This window comes from Myxocyprinus asiaticus, chromosome 7 (assembly GCF_019703515.2).
Source record: "Myxocyprinus asiaticus isolate MX2 ecotype Aquarium Trade chromosome 7, UBuf_Myxa_2, whole genome shotgun sequence".
In the NCBI taxonomy this organism is placed as follows: domain Eukaryota; kingdom Metazoa; phylum Chordata; class Actinopteri; order Cypriniformes; family Catostomidae; genus Myxocyprinus; species Myxocyprinus asiaticus.
The window spans coordinates 4,920,196-4,936,314 of record NC_059350.1 but is presented as its reverse complement, the minus strand read 5'-3'; the positions used below and the strand labels follow the sequence as shown (position 1 = coordinate 4,936,314).

Here is a 16,119-nt window from a genome sequence, read left to right as displayed (position 1 = left end):
TGACAGTGTTGCAGTGTCAAACTTTAAAAGGATACTAGTAATAATTCTTTCAATTGTTTCCCCAAGATGTTATGTTTTAGGAGAAGATGACCCGACGGCGTGTTTTCTGCGCCCGTGCATGAACTTGCGTCTGAATGAATCAATTCACAGACACCAAGTTATATTGATCAACCTGCCCTGGGCGAGCAATGCTTCTAAAATCTGTTTTGCAGAAAAGACGTGTCTTTCAAGGATCAACATATGCATGTAGATATTTAATATTATTAGAGGTAGAAAATGCTAAATGTTGGCTTGGAAATCTTATTCAGTTAAATTCTTAAAACCTGCATTTTACTTCTTGCGTGAAGACTGTAAATCAAATGTGTTTTCGCCGTATACAATACATTTAGGCTATTATATGTGTAGGCTATGCATTTTACAAATCTGTTAGGAGTTTTGTAGTTCACCATATTGATTCATATTTTCATTCAAAGGGGTTTTCATAGACTTGAAGCTTTAATAGTATCTCAGTCCTAAAACGAGGATACGCACACTGTCTGTTAAAGGTTATTTCCATTCTTTAAATTGAATTGATTTACTTGAAACGTTTTTAGAAGCAGCATATAGGCCGAAGTTCAGTCCGAGCAACATGCAATGGGAATTTCATGCCAACTTGGCCGTTGACTTTATTAAAGGTCAGAAGCCATTCAGAAGTATTGTTCTCTAAAACCAAAGCTGTCTATATACGATAGTTTTACTCAATATCTGGAAGAAATTCAGACTTGCGATTTCAAAATATTGCATTAAACATAGGCTAGGACAAAATAATAATAATAATAATAATAATAATAATAATAATAATAATAATGATAATTTTTAGCTATGTACCCTACAAGTGTAACTCACTTTAATTGTTGGCTATAGTAATAAAATAAGGTACTCGCAAAATATAAATAAACAATGTTAAATGTGGTAAACCTATATATGGCCACAAATGTCTCTGTTCCTTTTTTAATTAAAAGTAGCCTATGTCCCATATGGCCTACTCTTGAAGCCTTTTGTGTGTGTGTGTGTGTGTGTGTGTGTGTGTGTGTGTGTGTGTGTGTGTGTGTGTGTGTGTGTGTAAAAGGTAGTCGGCTAGCAATATTGCTTTTAAAGAAGCATTTTTGTTAATCAAAGATACAGTATGTGTGTATGTATATATATATAATACAAAAGAAAATTGTACATGTAGCTTATATGCTGCCATGTGCGCCTTTGTTTCATTCTGCCTGAAGCAATCTCACGTACGTTTTGAAGAATCGAGCTGCTGCGGCTGGTACCTCTCCATTTCAGAGAGACTTCCTCCCACAGTTTGGCCCGGTTTTACAGTGGAAGACATTTGAACGTTAAAAAAAAAAAAAAAAAAAAAAAACATTCCTGGGGTGAGACGTAGGCCAATTAAATTTTCAGTAGCAAATGTCATATAGGCCTATATATATATATATATATATATATATATATATATATATATATATATATATATATATATATGTGTTTTTATTTATTTATTCATGAATTGGTATTTTATCTCGTCTCTTATGATTTTATGTCTTTGTTCTATTTCTTCATTTTAGAGGATTTCTTGTCTTGGCTGCAAACTGACCTTTCACTTTTTCACCCACCCATCCGACTGGGTCACTTAACTGTCGGTGAATCTAAGACGTCTTCTGGTGCATCTAAGCTAAATATATCTACTTTTATACCATTTTACATAGTTGACAGATCTTATTTTTTTTTGCAGGGAATAATTGTTTCTTGTTAATTAGAATTTAAAGCATCGCATCTGCTGCCCGAGGCCCCCAGCGGCCTATCAGTGCGTCCTGCTTTTTAATTCACCATTGAGGGACTAACTCTTGTAGTTATATAAGCATATAACTATTTTGATTCTTTATTATTCTTACGGTGTGTCATAAACAATGAATGTATTTTTGGCAAAGGTTTATTTTATTTTTTTATTTTAATTTTAAATAGAACCTCCGCATCCCGTCATGTTCAGTTTAAATATATTTCAATGTTTGCTTTGCAGATGCAATATACAAAAGAGGGCGTTTGGTAGAGATAAAATGTGGACTTAAGAGTGAAGAGTAAATTGTAATTCACAACAAGATATATTCAAACTGAGAGATTATATTATTGTAAAAAAAAAAAAAAAAAAAAAAAAAAAAAAAAGCGGGCAGTTGCTCAAACATTGCAAAACCGGACACGATAAAACATCTTATTACACGATTTACATTGTGTCTTCTCAGATTCTCTTCACAATCAGACTATTTTAAAAGTGACTAGTAAATCCGTTTGTTGCATGGAAAAGTATATTGTTTCAAGGGGCTGATTTGTATCCTAATAATTTTGCCACAGTCCTGTGCACATCTATGATATTTGATTTGTTTTGTTTTTTTTTTAAACATTTTTACTAAAACGACTGGCCCAACACCTGTGCGTCAATAAACAGAAGTTACTCAGAGGTCCTTAGAGGACAAAAATGTCCGTGTCAAAAAACTGCCATAATAATATTATATATTCATATTATTTTCCACTTTCAATGAGTTATTTTTTAACCAACATCAGTCCTGATCATAACTACCAAATATTCATTCATTTTCAGGATTTTAACCCTTTAAATGCCAGTTTGTTTATATAATGCCACTGTTGTTTTTTATGAAAAAATGAATTATTTTCCATATACTAAATGCTAAGGGGATTTTTTTTGTTGGATTATCACAGTCTGGGATATGTCAATGATTAGCAGCAATTTTTGTATTTGATGTATTATTATTTTTTGTGCAGTGTCAGATTAAAAAAAAAAAAAAAACACTCAGAAAACTGCTATAAATGTATTATATATTAATATTATTTTCCACTTTCACTGACCATCAGTCCTGATCATAACTACCAAATATTCATTCATTTTCAGGATTTTAACCCTTTAAATGCCAGTTTGTTTACATAATGCCACTGTTGTTTTTTACACACACACACACACACACACACACACACACTTCTCAATGCACACATAAAAAACACACTCTGACATCCATACCAACACACGCACACAGTTTTAGCTGCATCATTTATTCAATTGGCCTGCAGTGCTCTATAATACAGCAAACAGAAAAATAGGGAAAAAGCTTGTATTTGCTCCATAGGCTAAACATGAGAAAAAATGCGCCATCTGGTGTAAAATGTTAAAAATTTATAGTTTGAAGTCAGGGCACCGGAATGATAGCATAATATCATAGAATTCATTATTTTTTGCTTTAATGGCACTGGGATCAAATATTGCAGTTTTAATGGGGCTTAATGGGGACATTTTTGTCCTGAAGGTCCTGAGTGTAACTATTTTGTGTATCATAGATGGATTATAGGAACTGAGGTTGAAATATCAAAATTCCCCTAAAAATACACATCTTTGGCAAAATTTATGCCGTTGGCATTAACACAGCCAAAATGATTTAAAAGACAAAAATGAAAAAGACAAAAATGTCCCGAAGGTCACACAAGGGTTAAAACGACTGGCCCAACACCTTAAACTCTTTGTGGAGTTCATATGTAAACAATACAGGCCATGACAGTGATTATACCCGCTTTATGGTTAAAACCAACCTTTATCTTACTGATTTATTGCGTCTCGTCTTAAACCTTTCAACTCGAGCTGGCATTAGTTCGACTGTTGTTTTGTTTGCAGCGATAAACGACTCTTACAACCTACAATCGCTTCGTCGTGCATATGTTAAAATGAACCCCTCTTTTGTTTTTTTGTGGCTTCAGATGCGATTCAGATTGCAGGCTGGGTAAGTCTTGCGGCAGGCCATGTTTACGTGGAGTTAAAACTTGGGTGAGGTTTGTCGGGTTATGGGAAGTTTTATGTGCCTTCAGAGAAGATGGAGAGAGGGAGGACCCCACCCCACCCCATGTGAAACGGGATAATCGGCGTGCATCTGCGCACCTGATGAAATCCACCAGCGTGAATGTTCATCATGATCCCCCAAAGCCTCTCGCTCTGTCTGGAGATTTGCTTTGCTGTCGTTCTTATTTAATTATGGTTAATTATTAAAAATAAACGAGGACACATACGGAGCGGTAACAAATGTAAACAATAACTCATGAATTATTAACGATGATAAAAGGGTTTCTGGACGAGACTGAACAGGTGGGAATCTCAAGCTTCCAGCATAATGGAAGTTAAGGATGGGTCGCCAAATGTGCAAAAGGGCAAAATGTCGTTTAGGGAGTCTCAGCAATTTCAGCAAGTGGTTAGCATTAAGTTTTAATGCGTTTTGAATATTCCTACAATTTTTTTCTTACATAAACTAAAAAAAGCCTCCAGAAGCTGCAGTGTGTTGGACAGCAAAATCTGCATTTTGGATGAGTCCCTATTGAATACAACATGTGATATATATATATATATATATTTCAAACAATGACATGTTCTAACACTTATCTCAAATTGCCAGAATGTTGGGTTAACCCTTGTGTGACCTTAGGGACATTTTTGTCTTTTTCATTTTTGTTTTTTCGATTATTTTGGCTGTGTTAATGCCAACAGCATACATTTAGCCAAAGTTGTGAATTTTTTTTGGGAATTTTGATATTTCAACCTCAGTTCCTATAATCCATCTATGATACACAAAATAGTTACACTCAGGACCTTCAGGACAAAAATGTCCCCATTGAAACCCATTAAAACTGCAATATTTGATCCCAGTGCCATTAAAGTATAAAATCATGAATTATATGATATTATGCTATCATTCCGGTGCCCTGACTTCAAACTATAAATTTTTAACATTTTCCACCAGATGGCACTATTTTCTCATGTTTAGCCTATGGAGCAAATACAAGCTTTTTCCCTATTTTTCTGTTTGCTGTATTATAGAGCACTGCAGGCCAATTGAATAAATGATGCAGATAAAATTGTGTGTGTGCGTTGGTGTGGATGTCAGAGTGTGTTTTGTATGTGTGTATTGAGAAATTTGTGTGTAAAAACAACAGTGGTATTATGGCATTTAAAGGGTTAAAATACTGAAAATGAAGGAATATTTGGTAGTTATGATCAGGACTGATGTTGGTTAAAAAATAACTAATTGAAAGTGGAATACAACAATAATACATCATATTATTATGGCAGTTTTTTGACATGGACATTTTTTGTCCTCTAAGGACCTCTGAATAACTTTTTTGTATTGACACACAAGGGTTAAATGAAGCATTTTCTATATCATGATGTCCCACACTCACTATTCGCTGACTAATGAGTAAACAAGCTATAAAATAAAATTGTAATTTATCATTCTCTCTTTGCACTGTAAAATGTAAGAAGTTGACTTAAAAAAAGTAAGGAAACCAATTGCAATCGGTTTACATGCTTTTTTAAGTAAGGTTAACTAATTTGATTTGTACAGTGTGTTTTATCAGTCACTTGCTTTTATTAACTGAGCTCAAACGGGCAATGTGCACTGCTAGAGTGATTGAAATGAACCAAACAGACATTTATTCTTCCATGAAACAGCAAAAAGTGCTGTCTGAATGTGTTGCTGTTGGCAGGCCTAGCTTCCACAGCTTTTCTAAACGTGACAGGGCTATTTCATGATAATGACAAATTCTGTTTCCTTTCCCACTCTACCTTTATTGACTCTCTGTCTCCTCTCCCAATAAGGAAGACAGAAAGAAAGTGTGCCAAACAAGAGCATTGACTGCTCTTTGCTCCAGTTATCTTGCTCAGCCCAGAAGATGAGGGAAAATGGTGAAACAGGAGCGGCTGTGCTGTGGAGGGGTGGGAAAAGACTCATACAAAACTGGGAGAAAGTTTACAGGAAATATAATAGATTATAATACTTTTCGAATGTAGGAGAAAACCAGTTGGGGTTGAGGTAGCAGCCTTGGGGCGCACCATTCGATCTCTATCATAGGTCATTTCTATATAGTCTAGCGCTTACATAAAACGTCATACTCGATAAAACCCCATACTGCTGACTGTAAACATTGGTGTGCCCCAAGGCTGCTGCCTTCGCCTCAACCTGTGATTACTGTTCACCTGAGCGTGTTCTTCATTACAAAGTAACAAATAAATCATCTCATTTACTGGTGAAGCAATCACAACAAATCAGCAGAAATAAAGAATTTTCAGTTTGTTAGGCACTTGAACAGAGCCAATGAGGGGACAGTGCAGTAGTTAAAGGAATATTCCAGGTTCAGTGTAAGTTAAACTCACTCGAGAGCATTTGTGGAAAAATGTTGATTTCCACAAAAATTAATTTTGACTCGTCCCTCCTTTTCTGTTAAAAAGAAAAGTAAAAATCTGGGTTACAATGAGCTACTTAAAATGGAAGTGAATGGGGCCAATCATTAAACATTAAAATACTCAATAATTTAAAAGTATAGGCACAGGACGTAAACAATATGAGTATTAACATTATTTTAGTGTTATAAAGCCACTTACTAACCTTTTCTGTGTAAAGTTATAGCCAGTTTTACAACTTCCTTGCCATGACAATGTAGTCAACAAACCCTAAAACGCTAAAATGATTTTAAAATTGACAATTTAAACAACTTTACAGCTCAACGTACATGATTTTTAACAGAGTAATTAATGTAAGTGATTTTATAAATCTATATGCTTCACATTTCTGCCTTTAAACCCTCCAAAAATTGGCCCCATTCAGTTCCATTGTAAGTGCCTCACTGTAACCTCGATTTTTGCTAAAGGTTTTTTATTTTTTATTTTTTTGTGACGATCAACATTATGCCACAAATGCTGTCAGTTGAGCTTAACTTGTATTGAATATTCCTTTAATAGCTCCAGTTTCTTCAGGCCTCAGATCTCAGACACCACAATCCATAATTCATTTTGTAAAGGTGCAATAGTGCCCCTCCCTCGCAACCCAGCATAACCCTCACAAGTTAACTGCTGCAGCTGGCAGTAGTGCTGGTATAACTGTTTGGTGTGTTTACCGCGAAAGGAAGGCCACGCAGACTTGCATTTACTGTATATTTATATTTATGTTCCTGGCAGACGCTGTCTTACCAAAGTGTCTTAGAATAAAATACATGTGCTGTGTATCTTGCAGCTAAGGAAATGCTACGATGAAACCTTAGGTTAAAAAATGAACAAAAGTGTCAGTATGCATGTTATTGTTAAGTTATATGCAAAGAGGAACCATCAGCTACAGCAATGATAAGGTTCATCAACCACATGCTGAGCAGATTTATAACAACTGTGCTGTTGATGCCTTTATGCAATCTCAAATCAAAAGCTATGGAGTCACATATAGGCAACTGGACATAAACTTGCATTGTTTCACTATCTAAATTTTTAAATCAACATGTTTTGAGGGTAGAGATACCATGTGTGTGTATATAAGCAATTGCTGGAAAGAGATTTAAACACTGTAAAAATAAGGCAAATTATTACAAACTCAAATTACTGTTTAGTTAGAAAATCTTCATTTTCTCATGAGTTACAGATGCACAATGAACGTTTGGGCTCTTGATCGACATCTGTGATTGAAACTTACTTTATAAACATACTTTATAAAATGAAAATAATATGCAGAAATATGCAACATAACAATTACAATAAAAAACAGTTCCCTTAATTCCTAAATAATTCTTTGCAGTAAAGTTATAATAGAGAGATGGTTACGTGCTAAACAAAAAATATGTTTAGTACTGTGCTATGAAATTGGTAGATTATAAATAACTTGAGATGAGTATATACACCGATCAGCTACAACATTAAAACCACCTGTCTAATATTGTGTAGGTCCCCCTCATGCCGCCAAAACAGTGCCAACCCGCATCTCAGAATAGCATTCAGAGATGATATTCTTCTCACCACAATTGTACAGAGTGGTTATCTGAGTTACCATAGACTTTGTCAGATCTAACCAGTCTGGCCACTAGATGTTTTTTGTTTTTGGCTACCATTCTGAGTAAATTCTAGAGACTGTTGTGTGTGAAAATCCCAGGAGATCAGCAGTTACAGAAATACTCAAACCAGCCCGTCTGGCACCAACAATCATCCATGCGATTATCTAATCAGCCAATCGTGCATATACGGGTCAGGAGCTTCAGTTAATGTTCACATCAACCATCAAAATGGGGAAAAAATGTGATCTCAGTGATTTGGACCGTGGCATGATTGTTGGTGCCAGATGGGCTGGTTTGAGTATTTCTGTAACTGCTGATCTCCTGGGATTTTAACACACAACAGTCTCTAGAATTTACTCAGAATGGGGCCAAAAACAAAAAACATCTAGTGAGCAGCAGTTCTGTGGATGGAAATGCCTTGTTGATGAGAGAGGTCAACAGAGAATGACCAGACTGGTTAGATCTGACAAAGTCTACGGTAACTCGGATAACCACTCTGTACAATTGTGGTGAGAAGAATATCATCTCAGAATGCTATTCTGAAATGTGGGTTGGCGCAGTTTTGGCGGCACGAGGGGGACCTACACAATATTAGGCAGATGGTTTTAAACAGTTGAAACAAACTATCTGCTAAAAGGGCAATGGACAGTGATAAAACGATTTGTGCATTTCTGCAACTGGTGTACCAGTTACGGATATGACATCAACAAGCAAAGATGAATGACGAATCCCTGAAAGTTCACACCAAATTCCACCCAACAGCTCAAAATATAAATTATTATTGTAGGCTTACAGTAGTGAATTGGGTTAAGGCAACGGCAGGGTTTTTGAGAATGGAATGGACTTTTGTTCATTTTTATCATAAAAATCTTACGTAATGCAGCTTTAACTAATTACATTAGTTAGGTGAACACAAGTTGACAAGACTTGAATTAAAAGAGTACAGACAGTCAACTTAATATTGTAAACTAAACTAATTCTGTAATCCAAGTGGTCAAATAAAATTTGAATTTGTTATTTCAGTAAATGCAAAATATCTCCTTTTGCCAGTAATGTCTTGTGAAAACAACCACAAATCTCAGAGCAAATACTAAACCAGCATAACAAGAGACTTTAATTCATCATCATTTTATTTTATTGTATGGGTTTATTTGGCACTTAATACATGGAAGTAAATGCTGCACTTTACTTTTTCAATTGTGAACATTTTGCAAAGCAAAGATGCTGTTGTGGAGCTACTTATGTGCACAATGCCAAACACACGTTACTCAATATGTTGTCATAATCACTTCATTTAGCGCAAACGTGTAACAATGGCGTCTTTCACAGAGGTGACCGCACTCTTGAACCTGTCTCCTCTATATTTGCTTATTTATATATAACTGACAATTTGGCCCAGTGCTTTTGTAATTCCCTAAACTTGTGGGTCTTGTATTGGCCAGAAATAACCAACTTCCATCAAAAGGTCATGGTCATTTTGAGGCCAGCACAAGCATATGGTTTTCTGTATTTTTTGCCAGGCCGAGCTTTTCCTTTACTTTTCATAATTTAACATTATAGGGGGCAAGACCTCGGGGTGAGTGAACATGTCATGCCTGGAGTCAAAGCTATTAAAATGTCTTGTTTGGCTCTTATAAAGACAATATCTAATCTGTTCTATTCTGTTTTATGCTGTTTTATTCTGTTCTTCTCTGTTCTGTTCTGTTGATGTTCTGTTTTGTTTTGTTGTGTTCTTTTGTAGACTGTTCTGTTGTGTTTTTTGTTTTTTTACTATTCTACTTTATTCTGTTCTCTGTTCTGTTGTATTCTGCTCTATTTTGTTCTATTTCCTTTTCTGTTCAGATTTATTTTGTTCTTTCTGTCTTGTTCTATTCTATTCTATTCTATTATATTCTATTCTATTCTGTTTTCTTCTGTTCTTCCCTATTCTGTTGTATTCTTCTCTGTTTTGTTCTATTTTCTTTTCTTTTCAGATTTATTTTGTTCTTTCTGTCTTGTTCTTTTCTATTCTGTTCTGTTCTATTCTATTCTATTCTATTCTGTTTTCTTCTGTTTTTCCCTATTCTGTTGTATTGTTCTCTGTTTTGTTCTATTTTCTTTTCTTTTCAGATTTATTTTTTCTTTCTGTCTTGTTCTATTCTATTCTATTCTATTCTATTCTCTTTTCTTCTGTTCTTCCCTATTCTGTTGTATTCTTCTCTGTTTTGTTCTATTTTCTTTTCTGTTCAGATTTATTTAGTTCTTTCTGTCTTGTTCTATTCTATTCTATTCTGTTCTATTCTGTTTTCTTCTGTTTTTCCCTATTCTGTTGTATTCTTCTCTGTTTTGTTCTATTTTCTTTTCTTTTCAGATTTATTTTTTCTTTCTGTCTTGTTCTATTCTATTCTATTCTGTTCTGTTCTATTCTATTCTATTCTCTTTTCTTCCGTTCTTCCCTATTCTGTTGTATTCTTCTCTGTTTTGTTCTATTTTCTTTTCTTTTCAGATTTATTTTGTTCTTTCTGTCTTGTTCTTTTCTATTCTGTTCTGTTCTATTCTATTCTATTCTATTCTATTCTGTTTTCTTCTGTTTTTCCCTATTCTGTTGTATTCTTCTCTGTTTTGTTCTATTTTCTTTTCTTTTCAGATTTATTTTTTCTTTCTGTCTTGTTCTATTCTATTCTATTCTATTCTGTTCTGTTCTATTCTATTCTATTCTCTTTTCTTCCGTTCTTCCCTATTCTGTTGTATTCTTCTCTGTTTTGTTCTATTTTCTTTTCTGTTCAGATTTATTTAGTTCTTTCTGTCTTGTTCTATTCTATTCTATTCTGTTCTATTCTGTTTTCTTCTGTTTTTCCCTATTCTGTTGTATTCTTCTCTGTTTTGTTCTATTTTCTTTTCTTTTCAGATTTATTTTGTTCTTTCTGTCTTGTTCTTTTCTATTCTGTTCTGTTCTATTCTATTCTATTCTATTCTATTCTGTTTTCTTCTGTTTTTCCCTATTCTGTTGTATTCTTCTCTGTTTTGTTCTATTTTCTTTTCTTTTCAGATTTATTTTTTCTTTCTGTCTTGTTCTATTCTATTCTATTCTATTCTGTTCTGTTCTATTCTATTCTATTCTCTTTTCTTCCGTTCTTCCCTATTCTGTTGTATTCTTCTCTGTTTTGTTCTATTTTATTTTCTGTTCAGATTTATTTAGTTCTTTCTGTCTTGTTCTATTCTATTCTGTTCTGTTCTATTCTATTCTATTCTCTTTTCTTCCGTTCTTCCCTATTCTGTTGTATTCTTCTCTGTTCTGTTCTATTTTCTTTTTTGTTCAGATTTATTTAGTTTTTTCTGTCTTGTTCTATTCTATTCTATTCTATTCTATTCTATTCTCTTTTCTTCTGTTCTTCCCTATTCTGTTGTATTCTTCTCTGTTTTGTTCTATTTTCTTTTCTGTTCAGATTTATTTAGTTCTTTCTGTGTTGTTCTTTTCTATTCTGTTCTATTCTATTCTGTTCTATTCTGTTTTCTTCTGTTTTTCCCTATTCTGTTGTATTCTTCTCTGTTTTGTTCTATTTTCTTTTCTTTTCAGATTTATTTTTTCTTTCTGTCTTGTTCTATTCTATTCTATTCTGTTCTGTTCTATTCTATTCTATTCTGTTCTGTTCTATTCTATTCTATTCTCTTTTCTTCCGTTCTTCCCTATTCTGTTGTATTCTTCTCTGTTTTGTTCTATTTTCTTTTCTTTTCAGATTTATTTTGTTCTTTCTGTCTTGTTCTTTTCTATTCTGTTCTGTTCTATTCTATTCTATTCTATTCTATTCTGTTTTCTTCTGTTTTTCCCTATTCTGTTGTATTCTTCTCTGTTTTGTTCTATTTTCTTTTCTTTTCAGATTTATTTTGTTCTTTCTGTCTTGTTCTTTTCTATTCTGTTCTGTTCTATTCTATTCTATTCTATTCTATTCTATTCTATTCTATTCTATTTTCTTCTGTTTTTCCCTATTATGTTGTATTCTTCTCTGTTTTGTTCTATTTTCTTTTCTTTTCAGATTTATTTTGTTCTTTCTGTCTTGTTCTTTTCTATTCTGTTCTGTTCTATTCTATTCTATTCTATTCTATTCTATTCTATTCTGTTTTCTTCTGTTTTTCCCTATTCTGTTGTATTCTTCTCTGTTCTGTTCTATTTTCTTTTTTGTTCAGATTTATTTAGTTTTTTCTGTCTTGTTCTATTCTATTCTATTCTATTCTGTGCCTTTTTCTTCTGTTCTGTTTTATTGTATTTGCACTATTGTGCTCTGTTCCGTTCTGTTCTGGTTTGTTTTTTATTCTGATTTGTTCTTTTTTCAGTTTCTGTTCTGTTCTATGTTATGCTGTTTTTCTGTTCTTCTCTGTTCTATTCATTTTTGTTTTATTTTCTTCCATTTTCTTCTGCTCATTGTATTCTGCACTATTGTGCTCTATTCTAGTCTAGTCTAGCCTAGTCTAGTCTATTCTGTCCCTCTGAGGCTGCTCCTCAGGATTTGGTTTGTTGCTTGTGTCACAGTGTGAGCCTTTAGGATGGCAACTAACCATGAAATGAGAAAGAAAAGTCTAAGAGCTACAAAAAGGTTGTAAAAGGGCTTTCAGATGATGCTGTGTGTGAGTATGTTTAATGAGACTGGTGTTGTCTGTGTGGGTGATAAATGGAGAGTCTAGAGCAAGTGTTTATATTAGCACAGTAGCTGAAGAGGTCTGCTGTACTGATGTGCTCGAAGACACTCAAGGTCGATTATTTCTGTCCTGCAGGCTGTGTGTGTGTGTACAGTTAGCTGGAATCTATGACAGGGAGATGACTGCAGCTCTGCCACTGCTGTTGTATTTTGAGTAGAAGTCTGCTTTAAATATGTCAGTGCTGTAAACTGGAAAGATTATGCAGAGAGATTAATGGGTTTTCTTAAGAGTATATGTGAGAAAATGGAGAATAAACTTTTTGTGCTTGCTTTGTTCATACTTTGTAGGAAGTATGCAGAATAACACTCGATGCACAGATTTTCCCAAACTCGTGCAGAATTTTGCATAACTTTGCTATGAACGACGAAGTGCGATAGTCATGAGAGTGGTGATCTCTGGAAAATAGAGCAATTAGTCTTTTCTGCAAACATTCCACCAGAGCGATGACTTGAATGTGCACAGCACCGTTTGTGAAGGTATGCTGTCAATGTGGTAAACCAGATTTTAAATTGATAAAAATACACATGACGAATGCCAATAAAGCAAAATATTATTTTATTCTCTTGAATATTCACTTTATTTACATCTAAGGCAAAAGTACTGTATACCTAGGTGAGACGTAACGGCCCACAGGAAAAACAAAGTATACTGTGACATTTAAACATTTAGTGGCAGCGGTAATACCAAATATTTCATTGGTGTCATCATGTCAACACTCGTCCAAACTAGTCAAAAACAGCTTCAGACTGGGCAGTGTGTGAGAAACGTGGCACTGTGAGCACATGTTAGACTATCTGAGACTATCTGATTTAGGTGCATCCTGTAATCCTGCGTAATCTGGCTCAGGTCTATTTGGGATTAATTGATTACAATGTCTAATCTGAACAGAGCATTATTTATGATGGTTATTATTGAAATTGCCCAGAATGACAGATAATTATGCCCAGATGTGGTCAATCTCAGATTAGCTTTTAAAGTCAACACACATTACATTAAACCATCGCAGATGTGTAATATCCACACACACACACACACACACACACACACACACACACACCCTTAATCTAAGCATCATGTTTGTGGAATGCAAGAACATACGCAACCCCACTCTCTCCTAACCTCAAATGAAAGACATTATCCCTTCTAAACACAAACACACACACACCCGGACACCCCCACCCTCACACATACACACACACTACTATTTTATTCCGTCTGGGGTTGGGAGGTTGGAAAAAAATCAACCTGGTCTCATAGCATCATGTTACTATACTGTACAAACATTTTGGCAAAATGATTTTTACGTGGCTCGTTGTACGTATCGCAGCAGTATCCTGGTGAAATGAATACTAAAAGCTCTAACACAATGACTTATTTTCTGCCATACAAATCACGAGTAAAACGGCAGATTATCAGTTCCTAAATACTTACTTTTTGCCCTGTTACTCACACAATGCTATCTTATGACATCAAAACACTTTTACTATAGCACATGACTTGAAAGGCAATGCATTATAACCTTGCATTACATAGCCAACTATATTTACAATCTTCTTTATGTATGATAAAATTGCACTGTAGCTCAACTGATTGAGCGTTGCACTTGCGATGCAAAGGATTGGGGTACGAGTCCTGAAGAAGCCTCACAAAATGACTTGTTTGCTTTAACAATTGCTTTTTTCCTTACAGTTTTTAGTCGCACATATGCTTTTATTACATTATCAGTAAGGTTTAGATTCAAGGTTTAGGGTAGGAAGGCTCGATACAGCTTTAAACTTAAAAGCATCGTCTGTTTTGTTGAAAATGTAACTTGCTTTTAGCACTACACAGTGGACATTTCACAGCAAAACTGCCGCGATACGTGTAATGAACAACATTGTCATTTTGCAAAAATGTCGCCACAGTCATGTACGTTTTTCATGAGATCAGGCTGTAATTACTTGTATTATATGATTTACTTTTTGTTTAAATGCAGTAATACTTTCTTAGTTTACTCTGCACTGCTTTTTAATTCTTTTTAATTTAATTCTTTTTATATTGTTATCGTATTCTTTATTATTTTAATGTATTTTTGGTTTCATAAGTTTTATTTTACACTGCTGATATTATATTTTATTTGTATATTCTACTTGTTTATTTGCGTTATGTTTTATTTGTGGTGCTTGATAAGTCTTGAAGGTGGGCCCTTTTTACTTGGGGCAATAAGTAACCATCTAGCAATGCCCTAGCAACTAGAGGTATACCGATATATCAGTTTTACCAATTAATCGGTGTCAATAGTTGCATTTTGGAACTATTGGTTATCGGCGACAATCTATGCCAATAGTTGCCATTAGATTATTACTTATTAAACCTCATTTGGTGAAATATGTATATAAATATTTAAATATATAGAATATATATTTAAGAAAAATACTAAAAGATACCTGTAGAGTATTGTCACCAAGTCTTCAACATTTCAGAGTAAGAGTCCCCAGTGTATTTCAGGCTTGCTTATATTTAAAAGTCCTGCGTTATGCACCAAATCTTAATTTGTTCTTGTTATTATTGAGATTTTGGTTGAACAATAAACTGCATCTGTGATTTTATTTATTTTGGACTCTTGAAGCCTGTATGTCTGTGCCTGTGCCGTACTTCATCTACTATGCCTACTTGATCTTAGATCAGTTTTATGATGTTCATGGGTAGGGTCAGGATTTAAGTTCGGAAGGCTTTTCGCTAATCAGGCTTTTCCCATTGATGGCAACTGGCTGGTGTCACCATCTCTCCACGAATTTAGGGTGGAATGTGGTGAAAAGGGAGAGATGGTGTTTTTTAAATGATCTGAGAGAGGGATGGTGGTTTTTGAATGTGTGCAGAGAGGGATGGTGGTTTTTAAAGGCGTAGAAGAGGTGATGTTTATTGACTTATGGACCGCTGCAGCAATAGAGGGTTACTAAGAAGAATGGATGGCAAGGGTCCAGGCATAGAGTGTGCTGGAGTGAGCGAAAACATATTCGTATGTGCATATGTATGTACTTTAACACATTACACTAATTGTGCTATGAAAGTTAAAGAGGAATGAGACCTGGGTAAACGTTAAAGTAGAGAAAAACACAGACCAGCACAAAGACTCCCATAATCCCTCGGTTTTAAACAGATGTTTATTTTGTTATACGGGTGTTATAAATGGGTGCAGGAGATGTGGTGCCTGTTTCCCTATTGGGAGAATTTATATTGTTTAACTCGACTGTTCTCTTTCACAAGTGCACACATATGCTTGTGCTGCCTATGTTAACAGCAGTCATCATAGATGCGCTCTAAATGTTAAAGCTGTTCCAAAAGCTAGGGCTAATATACCTCATTAGCCGCGTTTCCACTATCGTGCCATGTGAAGGCATGCTAGTGTGTGCCAGGGCCAGTTGCGTTCTCACTGTCACTTCATTGTACCTCCTCGGGGCCAACGGCAAAGCGCCTTTGCTCCATCAATTACCCTTGGGCCAAAAAAGGCCAACTGGGGATTGAGGCGGAGTCAGCGTCAAAGGCGGAGTTTTGTTGAGTCAGGTCGTGCTTTCTACC

At 34.8% G+C, this 16,119-nt stretch overlaps 1 protein-coding gene across 8 annotated transcripts in view; it reads left to right on the top strand.

Moving 5' to 3' along the window:
* LOC127443780 (nuclear factor 1 X-type-like) overlaps positions 1-16,119 on the top strand; it is a 140,544-nt gene that overhangs the window by 14,415 nt on the left and 110,010 nt on the right. The window lies entirely within an intron of this gene.